This window comes from Pteropus medius, unplaced genomic scaffold (assembly GCF_902729225.1).
Source record: "Pteropus medius unplaced genomic scaffold, Ma_sr-lr_union100, whole genome shotgun sequence".
In the NCBI taxonomy this organism is placed as follows: Eukaryota; Metazoa; Chordata; class Mammalia; order Chiroptera; family Pteropodidae; genus Pteropus; species Pteropus medius.
In genome coordinates, this window is record NW_024354502.1 from 11,039,042 (window position 1) to 11,051,832 (window position 12,791).

Sequence of the window (12,791 nt, forward strand, 5' to 3'; positions counted from 1 at the left end):
ACTTCTGTCATTGATGTCTTATATTCATATCACACTGATGATTTCTAAAAAAGAAAAGGAACTAGAAAGATTTATAATCTGTCTAGTAACAAAAATGTTTTATGACAATTCCAAATATCAAAAAGTATTCTTTTTTTTTTTGAAATTTATTGTAACAGTAGCATCTATTAGCTAAGCCAATTGAGCTCTATCTCTAGTTTGAGTTTGTAAGAAGTTTTTCTTGGACACAAATACAACTGGGAAATTTTTAATTTGAGGACTTATAAGGTTTCTACAATACCCTGAAAACTGCTTATTCCCAACAGAAAGGAAAGTGACATTTTTAAGACTAAATATGTCCAGTATGTTAGTCAGGACTCATTTGGCAGAATGCTACAGAAACTCAAACTAAATTGGTTAAAGAAAAAAAAAAAACTAAAAATAATACATGTATTCCTATAGCAAAGATGTCCAAGAGATAAAGTCGTTCTCAGATACACTTAGATCTAGAAGTCTTCCCATTTCTGTTACTTCTGTTCGCCTATATCTGTTTTCGTTGTCAGATATCATTATCCTGTGGTGTGTATGTGTTGTATGAAAGCAAAATGGCAACTGGCTACCTCAGCACAATGGCCATTCATTCATTCATTCAACAAAAATTTATTGAGTACCAACTATATGCTAGAGATTATTCTAGTGACTGAGAATATAGGAGTGGACCAAAAAAATAAAACACATGCCAACATGGAGTTTGCATCCTTATGAGAACTGATTGACAGTAAATAAAATTTCTGTCCATCTATCTCAATGCAGACACACTGCCGACTTATCTATCTTTCACATGTCTGGCCCTATCAAAATGTAAAGTCATTCCTCAAATAATACCCTATTCAATTAGGCCTTCCCTGATGACCCTATTTAAAATTCCACTCCACTCACTTAGCATGTAAAATTCATTTTTCCTATTTATTTTCTACACGGTGCTGTTGTAATCTGGCAAAAATAGTGTTTACGGCCTCTCCCACCTAGAACGTAAGTTTATAAGGACTTTTTGTTTTTGTTGTTGTTCGTGGTTGCATTCCAGTGTTTTGAATACATCTGTCACAAAATAGGTATTCTCAGTATTTGGTGTATTATTATAGACCAGCTAGCTTAGAGAGCAGAATTAGATTCAGGCATTCCGGTTCATAAATTTCAAAACTGTCAAAAACTCTGTCTTTGCTTTACTCTCTCTCTCTATTTCTATTCCTATCTTTGTTTATTCTCATCAAAATTCTCTCCATGTGCATAACACTACCTTGAAATATAAATCATCCTTTAGAGATTGAAATATCATTGAAAAGTTAAGTTTTATATGTCCCAGCTTCAATTATTAATTCCCCCAGAAGACCTACAGATCTACTACTGTGGTGGAGGAGAAAGGGGCAATTTTGAAAAGAAAAAGTAGAGCAGAAGAACAAAAAGGAACAAAATATAGCCAGGATCCCAGACTGGGTGGGAAAGTTGAAATAACAGCCTACTTGGTTATTATTTGCTTCTCTTCAGTAGAAAATAATGTCTAGATTTGTCTCTAAATAACAATGGTCATTGAAAAGAATTATCAGTTCAGACTATTATGCATCTCTTAACTAAAGTGATTAAAATGAATATTTAGATTCAGGCACTCACAAGGTCATTGTTAAAGCAATAGTGTTTTGTAACAGCGATAAGGATGCTGTATTAAGATCCTTGAATTAGGATTCAGAGCAAGTTACTTCACATTTAGGGGACCTAGTTTCTTCAATTGTATTTTGTTTTATTTTTATTTTATTTTATTTTATTATTTTATTTTATTTTACTTTTAGGCGAGACAAACCCTTCCTTGACTTCACAGATTGCAAGGAACTTGTCATCTTACAATTCCTTATTTTTTTATTTTTTTTATTTTTTATACCTACAGCACCTGGTTTTCCTAGGTGGTCTCTCATCCAAGTACTAACCAGGGCCAACCCTGCTTAGCTTCCGAGATCAGACGGGATTGGGCTTGTTCAGGGTATCATGGCCATAAACTAGTTTCTTCAATTTTAGAATTGAGATTTGACCATAGGAACTATAAAGGTATTTTTTGCTTTACTAATCATTTATTTTAAATTAGTATATGTAAAGTAAAGTTGGTGTATTTTTTAAAATATACCCACGAATAAGACATTTTAGTATATATGAAAATATATACCTGCAAATGAACATGTACCAAGTATTAACTAATATCTATTTAGTTTGTTTTCTACTATGGGACCTTTACAAATGAAAACAGAACTAATTTTGTCAGGTTCTTAACAAACTTAAGGAATTTGATTTCTTTTTGCTTTTGCATGAAAAATATAAGAAGATTTTTTTAAATGTATCAATCTGGATATATAAATAAAGAAATTATATCAATATATAAATTTGATTATAGTTCTCATGTAACCAAAATGCTTTAATGTAACATCTATATCTAGTTAACATTTATCGTTTCTATAAAAAATGATGAATTATAAATAAGTCCAAATAGGGTTATTTTACTATGTGATTATAAGTGACAAAACTTAGCCTATGATCATTGTTACATGCTCCTGAGCAACAACATATGTATTCACCATGTGCTGCTCCTTTACCATCCTTTCTCTGTTAAAGAATCATATGCTGTCTTTGAGATGGCTCCTAGCCAATGATTGCCTGATCTGTTAAATGATTCACCAAAACAGACATGTTGTTTAGCCAAATTTATTGTATTGTCTAATTACTTTGTCTGTTAATATTACCCCCCATACTTTAGCAGATTTCACTAATATTGAACTTCATTTGCCACTTTTAGCTTGAATATTAGAATCTCCCTTGCACAATTTGGCTCTTTTTCTGCTAACTCACAGCTGATACTTTATTAGGACTGCTCTCACAACAGCCCAACTCTTAAAACATAGACATCTTGATTCTTTCATATCATCCTTTAATGTCCCAAGCTCCAAGCTGAATGTAGTAGAGCAGCCTCTTGAAATCAAAACTATATGTCTGTTCCACTAATCTTTAAAATTGTAACTTGGTAAACTTTGAATTTAAAAATCAATGGAAAAATAAGTTTTAATACACATAAAATTTTCCAAATTCATTTGCCATATTTTATAGTATTACAGACACTGCAAAGCATTATGAAATGAGTTGTTGAACAATTACATTTTATTAAAGCAGAGGACATAAATCCTGAAGTTCACAGTTTCACACATTATAGATCAATCTGAGATGCTGATGCTTAACCTGCTTCCTGAGAAGCTTTAGAAAATTGAAATGCTGGAAGACACTAGTGACAATTTGAGAACAAAAATAACCCCAAAGTCTGTGTATAAATATACAGATTATATGTGTGTGTGAGTGTGTCTGTGTATAATTAGTATGCGATCTATAATAGAATACATATGTTCATATAATATTAGGTTTTATCCACACCTAAAATTTACCATTTCGGAAAGACAACTATATTAAAATGTGTTGAACAGAACTGGAGATGCAAAAGATACATGCTGATGTCTCAAAGGAAGTAATTGGTGAAAGATTAGCAGAAACAAACATAACCTTATAAACATAATCCCAAAGGAATAGGTGGAGAAATTTCATCTTTAGCTAGTACTAGAATATGTTTACGATATGGGAGAAAAGAGTCTTTCTTTGGCAGTATAACATAGAAGGTAAGAATGTAGGCACTGAAGACAGACTGCATATTTTAAAGACTAAAATCAGCACTTACTGGCCCTGTGATCTTGAGAATGCCTCAGTATCTTCATGTGGAAAATGGCAATATTGCCTATCTCTTACTGGTATGATGAAGATTCAATTAGATAATCACTGCAATTGTCTATTTAGCTCGGTTTAGAATATAATAAATAATAATTTAGGTTATTGCTTATAATAAACATTGCATTTGCTATTTAAATGCTTCCCCCAAATTAGGGATAATTAGGACTTTATTTATTTATGTTCTCTAGATTTTTTAGGGCAAACCAAAATTGTTTTTTAGAATTCTATATATATGGAATTTTTACAGCCTATAAATGTTTTGATAAACCCTTTTAAAGATATGTTCTTCCAAGTACTTTACCAAATTAAGATGTAATAACAATGACAATATTCGTAAATATAAAATAAGCATCTTATGTCAATTATTATTATTTTAACTCTTAATTTACAGATAATACACAGAATTGCCTACAAATTAGATCAAACATATTATTTGCTACCTAAGTGTTCTTATTATTGGAGAATACAAAAGAAAGTACATTGTTCATAGCATGCAATTTCATTAAGAAATCTATAAAATTATTTCATACAAATTTTTTTTTTCTGTTTCCAGAGTTTGGCTCTCGCAGGGGAGAGTAAATGGCCAAGTTATTACCACAAACTATTTGAAAATTTGTGACTATCTCAATGTATAAATATAAAGGAAAAAATCCTCCCTTTAAGCAAAGAAATAATAGCTAATTAAAACTTGGTTATTATAAGATATTTAAAGCACTATTTTCCAGCACTGTTTTCCTAATTCCCAAGGCAAAAATCTCAACTTGTTTAAAAGTATTCTAGCTCTGTTAATGAATGTTCAACTTATGTCTCCTCTCTGACTAAGAAAGCATGTAGGTTATTATACACTATGCTTTTGGATGGGATTGCAAATATAAAAATATAACACTTTCTTAATATGATGAAAAATTGAGAAAACATTTAGCCAACTCTTTCCCTCTAGAAGGTAATAACAAATAGGTTGGTGAAAATCACTTCCTTTCATTGGTCTGATATCTGCAAGATTACATCATACTCTCTGTAAAACATTACAACCCAAAATCTTTGCTTCAAAACATAATGATAGGGAAGAGCTTATTCCACTATTACAAAAAAGTAATGAGAACAACGTAAAAATCTCATGCATTTCCAAAAATTCCATTTTTAGATATGTTTTATATTTTACATTTCATTTCATTTTGTTTAAAAGGAATTCAGTTTTAATATGTTGGTTTCTCATTCTTAATGTTTAAAATCTTATTTAGTTAAAAACCAGCACACAAACAAAAAACATTGCTATGCAAATAATTCATGTATAGTTTGAAAAAAATCATATTTATATTCATGAATTTTTATTTAGAATTCTGTCAAAATGAAATTATTAAAAAAATAGTATATAACATTTTTTTTTATTAAAGATTCAATCTACATGAGTGTAAAGGAAGAAATCTGGGTAGTCATATTTCTACTAAGTAGTGTTGATGTGTCCAGCGTAAGTGAATAAGATCTGAAAAAATTTATTTGAAATGTCTAATTAACTTAGCAATTGTTTTTCATACACTGAAAAGTAGAGGCCTATTGTCTGCAGTCAACATTATGTTTTTGCAGATTTTATTTTTCCTGGGTTCATATACAGTTGAATTGTAAATAAATGTCTTTAAGAGAATTAATTATAATTAATTATAATGAAAATGAATAACCTCTATTATTCCTCATTGTTTGACACCCAGCCTAGTCATATATTAACTTTATCTACCCAGCCCTTAAATGAACTAAATCAATTTAAAAGAAATTTTACCAACATTTGAGATAGGTAAGAATTTATACATTAATATTTTCATTTACCATGTATTTTAGGTGACTATTATTTTTAAAATCAGTGTTTCCAGTGATAAATAAGCTACATCTCCATAAACAACAGCCTATTTAGCCCACATCTGTCCTGAATCTCCAAGGCTGACTTTCTGTGCTATCATCCTGTCCTTATATTCTGTCTTCTGTCTCTCCTCCAAGACTTACTCTCTCCATGATTGCTCTTTCTTCTTATATATTCACCTTCTCTCTTCACTGACACTTTGTTTTCATAATATAAACATAATTATATGTCTACCATCTTATAAACTCCTTAGGCTCTGAAATTCTCTTTACTTTTTACTCTTTTCTCTCCTTAACAGCTAACCTTTAAATAATATTTCCTAATTTATATAAAAATGCAAGTGAATTATTTTAAAAAATAATAAAAATCTCATAAAAGCTCAAAGAAGAAAACTATGAACACTCATAGCTTCACCAAGAATAGCTATTCTTTACATTTACATATAAAAATTATATATGTAATTTTGCCTATGTGCATAAATATTTTAACAGAAATCAGACCATACCACACATACTGTTTGAAGCAGTTAATATATCAAAGAATGTTAAATATTATTTGACAATAGCAGAAAATTTCTACTCTATACACTTCAATCTGAGTTCTGCCAACAACATGCACTATTCTTGCAATGTCACCAACTGCTTTCCTAATTTTCCAGTAGAAGGGGCACTTTTAAGAATTTTCATCAGTAGTTAGTTTTTATCACTCACTCTCCTGGTCTTTCTCTTTGCTACTGTCCCACGTCTCTCTTCTGGATTCCGTGTATCATCCTGGTCATTCCATGTCCTCCCTGCCTACCTAGATAATTCCATTCACATTCATGGTTACAATTACCATTTTAAGATGATTACTCCCAGATGGTTCTCTGATGTAGCCTTCCTTAATCATCAACCTCGTGTGTGCGTGCGTGCGTGCGTGTGTGTGTGTGTACGTATGTAACTAAATGTCAACAGACCAGACAACTGAAACTCAGTCTAACAAAAATCAATTTGTTATCTTACTCATAATAGTGCTTTCCTGGGTGTTCTGGGCCACACTGCTGAGTGTTACTCCTAACTCAGTTCATTTCTACCTCTCTATGTGGTATTTGGGTTAGATTCTGTTTCATAAATATACATGTATTTATTCTCTCTTCTCACTGCATTTTTAGTACAGGTGGGGAACATATCACACTATGGTCACTGCAAAATCCACTTATGTAGTCTACTTCTTGTCTTTTCATATCTATATCCATGCAAGGTAACACCATCATTTCCTAAATAGCAAATTAAATCATATTGTTTTCCTTCTTAAAACCTTATACGGACTTAATCATCTTTTGCCAAGCTGCAACGACCTTTATGTCTTCCTGTTCTTATCTTCATTTCTTTCCTTCCGCATTTCAGTCCACTTCTTTCTAGTCAAGCCAATCCTTTACCAGCCCTTGATTCTGCTCTGTGACCTCATCAGACTCTATATGCTATTCTTTCTGCCAGGAATACCCTTCTCTTTTTATTCATCTAGTGACTTGCAAATGTTCAAGCTTCATTTGAAATTTTCTCAGACACAATATGTAAGTTTATCTTTTATTTCTCAACTTTCTAAATATATTATGTATATAATCAATATTTATATTGTTATTATGCATGACATTGATATCTATATCACCTATATCTATCTATATACATCACAATATATCAATATTGATTCTACTTCTACCATCTCACTCTATGATTTGCATCTCTAGTGGGTTCTATGTAATGCCACATATTTTGTCATTTCCATTTTTGTATCCACAGTTCCTGTCATGTAATAAAATTACTGGGACTTACATTTATTTGCTGAGTAGCAATTCTTTACATGTATTATGAATATAGTCTTACAATTATTTGAGAGTTCTTAAGAAGATCTGTGATTTAGAAGTTCCACCCCTATAAAGAATTTAACTTGCCCAAGTTTAAATGGCTAGTAAATAGCAAATATGGATTTGAACCCTAGCACTGTAGATCTACAGCTTCCTTCTTAACACTCAATATATATTTATGTAATAAATAAATGAGAGAATTAATGAGTGAGTGAATAAGAACATGAGTTTTGCACAAAGGCTTCAGATTTTTTAATATCTCAACCAGATGTTTTAAATGAGTCCAGATTTGCTATTTGCTATGCAGTTCCCTATGTCTTCAATCCAGATAGCTTTATAATCAGGAATGTCTACCTGAAATCAGAGTATTTTTGTGCAATTATCAATTAAGAGGACAAAAGAGAATTCTATGAGAGAAGAAAGGTGGCAAGGGCCTTATGTAGCATAAGCCATGTCTATCTCTTGCCAGTGCACTCTGCATTTCAAAAAACATCATATAGTGAAGCTCCATAATAAGTCTACAGTGTGTAAGAGTTTATTTCTAATATTTCCAGCCCAAATTATTATATGTTTTGGTGCAAATTTCTAACCTAAAATTAAAAAGTTAGACAATATAGAGCAGAAATAAAAATATAACACATTATAGTCTAGAGGAACTATAATTTTAGCTATTGTAGATAAATGGATTCTTCTCATAAAACATAGAGCACTCTCTCCAGTGTTAGAACAAGCCTAGAGTGAGTAGCTACATTTTTATAGGAAACATGTGATATGAGAACAAATGACAGAATCATAACTGAAACTTACTGATCTTTTCAAAATCTAGTCACCACAATTTCAGTATAAGAAACTATATAATATTCAACGACAATTTTGTGTTGATGCAAACAAAATTTTAGAAAAAAATTCTTTCCTCAGGTAAAGTGTATTATGCCATGATGATGTCTATACCTATCACCTGTAGCTGAAAAAATGTGTCCTCTAGAAGACAAGTTTGTTAAACCCTAAAGTAGGTGATTTCCTTTTGGAAAAAGAAAGGTACAGAGAGAAAAATATGAAAAAGAAGATATTTCAGACTTTAAGCAGCAATGACCTGAATCAAAATGTCACATTGAATCTTCTTAACAGAGGGGAGAAAAAATCTTCCCACGAGACAGATGATGAAAGGAGTATATAGAATGGGAGACATAATCTTGCAAAATTGGTAATTTTCAATGCCAGTTATACTACATAAAAAATCAAAATATTATGTAGACATTAAAGGAAAAAGATTAGGTGGGGAAAAGCTGTGTCATATGTCTAATCAGCACATTTATTTTAGTAAGTAGCTATGTGTTCAGTCACCAACATACAAACAAGAAATAAATTTTGCCACATAGGAGTCTGTGTGGGCAATAAAAAAATTAAAATAACCAGACAATTTATTTAAAATGTCATTAAAACAGAGAGATACAAGGTAATGATTTGGATTATCTTCAATTTCCATTTTCCCTAAAAATACATATAATACTTTTCTTTGAAACCAAAAGCCAAACAGGCTGTATATATTGTTGACATATTCAACAATTAAGTAGTAGACAAGATTTACCTGAGAAATTTAGGTACTCAAGAAAATATAAAACTGATTTTCCTTCGAACTGTTCCTATAGCACTTGAAAGAGGAATGCAATCCTGTGTCAAGCAAGATTAATTCACTAGTTTGGCATTAGCAATATACACCAAGGACAAGCAGTGAAACTACACAGGTGAAATTTAACATAAATATCTCCCCATATTTCTCTTTATATATCTCCCATACCTCCTAATATCCCTCTTTTAACTGTCCTGAAACTCTATATAGCGGTATGCACTTCCCTTGACTCAAAAACTACCTCCACGCAGTTAACCCGGCTTTAGATTCCTTCGCAGCATCTTCATCAGGAAAAAAAAAAAAACTAAAATAATAATAGTAATAATAATTTCCTATCTCTCAATCAAGACTTATATTTAACTTATATTTAAGCCTATCTCTTCCAAATAAGGCAATTTATAAAAAGAGTAAATGACTGATAGATTTTTTTTCCCCAGGTGACATTTTGAGATAGCAGAAGTTTATTTGGAGATAGAAATCCTGAGAATATGTTCAAGTAAAGGTGCATGAATATTTACTTGTTAAAATATGTGAGGCAGAGACTTTGAATCACAGTGTCATTTACATTTCTTTTCACTAACACTAGTTTATTTTCTCCTTAGTTCATTATTATGCCATAATTACCTGAATCGATGATTGTATAGATACATACATATGAAAATAGGAATGAATTCAAAGTTGCAAATCAGATGTCCATGAGAAGGATAGGGTAGGGGAAAAAAAAGGAAGTAGATTTGAGAACACATGCCTTGTAGAAAGCAGAACAAACAGAAATATGGATCCTGTCTTGTAAATGTTTTAATTTTTCAAGAGAAACTGGTATTTAGACTCTTAAGAGAAATATGCTAATGTTTAAACATTGGTAACTAATTCATTATTTAAATTCTATGTGAGACAAACAGAAAACATTAATGATCCTAAATTCTGAATGGGCAGTATGATGAAGTAGAACATACACAAACTATTACATTCTGCTGCTCAGTCTTGTCCTTTAGGCAAATCTCCCTAGGGCCCAGTTTTCTCAATTGTGTTAGTCCAAAATGTTCCCTTCCAAACCTTTATTTGCATTTAATTTTATAAATGTCTTTAATCTGCATTTTATTTGGTCATAGGGTATATAAAGATGTTAGGTTCATCATTGGGTTAGAAAAATGTTATGTAGTCATATATTCATTTTTCATTCAACAACACGGACAAGCACTGTTCTAAGCACTGAAGATATGGTCATGAACAAAATTTATGACCCCCTCCCCACTATGGAATTTATATGCCAGTTCATGTAAACAAATTTAAACAAAAAGACAAGTAAAATATATAAGGAAGGTGTAGGATAACAATAAATATAACAGCTAAATCAAGATAAAAGAAGAATGCAGAGTGCTGAGGGAAGTGGTTAATACTTTGAATTTGGTGGGCAGAGGAAGCTTCCATAATATTCTGACATTTGAATAAAGACCTGAGATAGATAAGGTCACAAATCATGAACATACCTGAAGGAAAGTTGTTCAAAAAAGTGAGAGTGGAAAATATTAAAACGCTGAAATGGAGCATAATGAAGGCTTGTGGCAGAGTAAGATGGACAGGGTATCTGGAGTATTCTCAAGGAAAGGGAAAGAAAGGTGAGGTATATATGGGTGGGGTTGTATAGAGTTTGGGGGATACTAAAGATTTTAGCATTTATTCTGAGTGTGATGTAAAGCATCGGAGGTCTTTGAGAGGTGGAATAAATTTTTCTAATTTTGATTTTATGGCTGCAGCTTTCATCTGTTTATTATTTGCATGATATATATTTTTTCTACCTTTAGCATACTTTAGTCATCATAGAGTTCAGTATTTATATTGTTATACAATTACTGAAGTTCAATTCCAACACTTAAAAGTTGGTTCCTGTAATAGCAATATGATTCTAAGTCATCTTTTGAAAGAGCAGTGCGAAGATGGCGGAGTGAGAACAGCCAGCTCATTGCCTTACGATTAGTTCTGTTACTTATTTTGTGTATGGTAGGAATTGTCAAATCACCATGAGATTTGACTTTTTATCCCTTTTTCTCCTAAAGTAGCTCTAATTTCTTTCTCTCTGTCTGTCTGTCTGTCTGTCTGTCTGTCTCTCTCTCTCTCTCTCTATCTCTCTCATTATTTGGCTTCCACCAAAAAATTTTTAGGAGAATTTAATTTGTTTAAAACACATTACTGATTTAATAAAGTAACATGTAGATTCAAAATTGCATATCTAAATTGGAAAACTATGAGATTTCTTACATTGAATAAGCAATTTTATTTGGAAAAGCCATAAACAGAAACTAAAAGGACATTTATATTAGGGCCAGTGACTTATATTAACTGAGTTTACATGGAGTGACTAGTTTAAACAAAGTTATCTTGGCTAGCAAAAAAAATATAATTGTACAAATTACTATTTTATAATTCAGAGGTATATCTTTTAGTTTAATGTTAATTTTAGAGTCTATAGTTACACTCTTACTTGTGTGTATGTTGATCATGTATTTCTGTAGAAAGAACCAGTGGCTTATTATATCTTGCATTTAATTGTCAAAACTTTGATTTGAAATAAAATAAGGTCTTAAAAATATTTAAGAAAGACATGATGTGTGTATGTGCAGTAGAGACAAATTTAGTGCATGCTTCAGTTTCTTCTTTCAGGTAAGATGGAGTAGCTGAGGCAAATTTTATAAATCTGACTTGAAAATATCACAGTAACCAAGGAAACCAACATTCAGAAACTAAAATCTGGGAAAAGAAGTAAGACTTCATTCAAGCTACCTTTCCCTTTAAGACTTTTGCTGATTTTTGACACAGGGAAAAAAGCCAGGAATCAAGAGAAATGACTATGGCTAAACATAGAAACCCTTCATTGTCTTTGGTAGATTCATGGGACCTCAAGAAAAAATATTGAAATTTGAACTCCCGAGGCTATCAGGAGAGAAGAGACACAAAGAAGTGATTCTCATGCTTTACGGTTTTCCCTCTTGGCATTTTAAAAATCCTTTAATTGCACAGAGCAAGAAGCTAAAAAGCTAAATAAAATCTTTTTAAAAGTAAAGTGGAATTTGGGATGGACTCAGGGTACTAAGGAGAAGATCCCATTAATTACAAAATATTCTCAATTTGTGATGCCTGGAGAGCTATATCCTAGCAGACCATGTGAAAGAGAGATAGATAGATCCCTAACAAAATTTAAACCAACCTGACTTAGTTCAAATCTTTATCAAATTAAAGTAATTTCCTGTTCTTTCTACATATGAGATAATAGGCTAATTTCACTAGAGAAAGATTAATAACAGAGGTGATTCTCTAAAAATTTTCACTTATACTGTCAAAAAGCCAATTTTAAAAATGAAGTTATTCTGGTCAAGAGGGCAGAGTAGGTAAATGCCATGCTGCTTCCTCTCACAACCAAATAAAAATTACAGATAATCTATAGAATAACCATCATTGGGAGTCATCTGAAGTCTAGTTGAACAAAAGTCTTAAAACTAAGGACATTCAGAAGAAGCCCCCTCAAGACTGGTAAGAGAGGTGGAGATATGGAATGGGCTAATCCCACACCCATGTGAGATGATTAAAAATTAGAAGGGCTATCTCAATTGTAAAAGCGTCCTTGAAGGAGCGAGGGTTCCCAGCCCTATACTGGTTCCTCAACCCAAGGTTTTAGTGCT

At 31.8% G+C, this 12,791-nt stretch overlaps 1 pseudogene; it reads right to left on the reverse strand.

Annotated features, from left to right (window-relative positions):
- Positions 1 to 1,909: 1,909 nt before the first annotated feature.
- Positions 1,910 to 2,028, reverse strand: LOC120595852 (uncharacterized; annotated as a pseudogene).
- Positions 2,029 to 12,791: the final 10,763 nt, after the last annotated feature.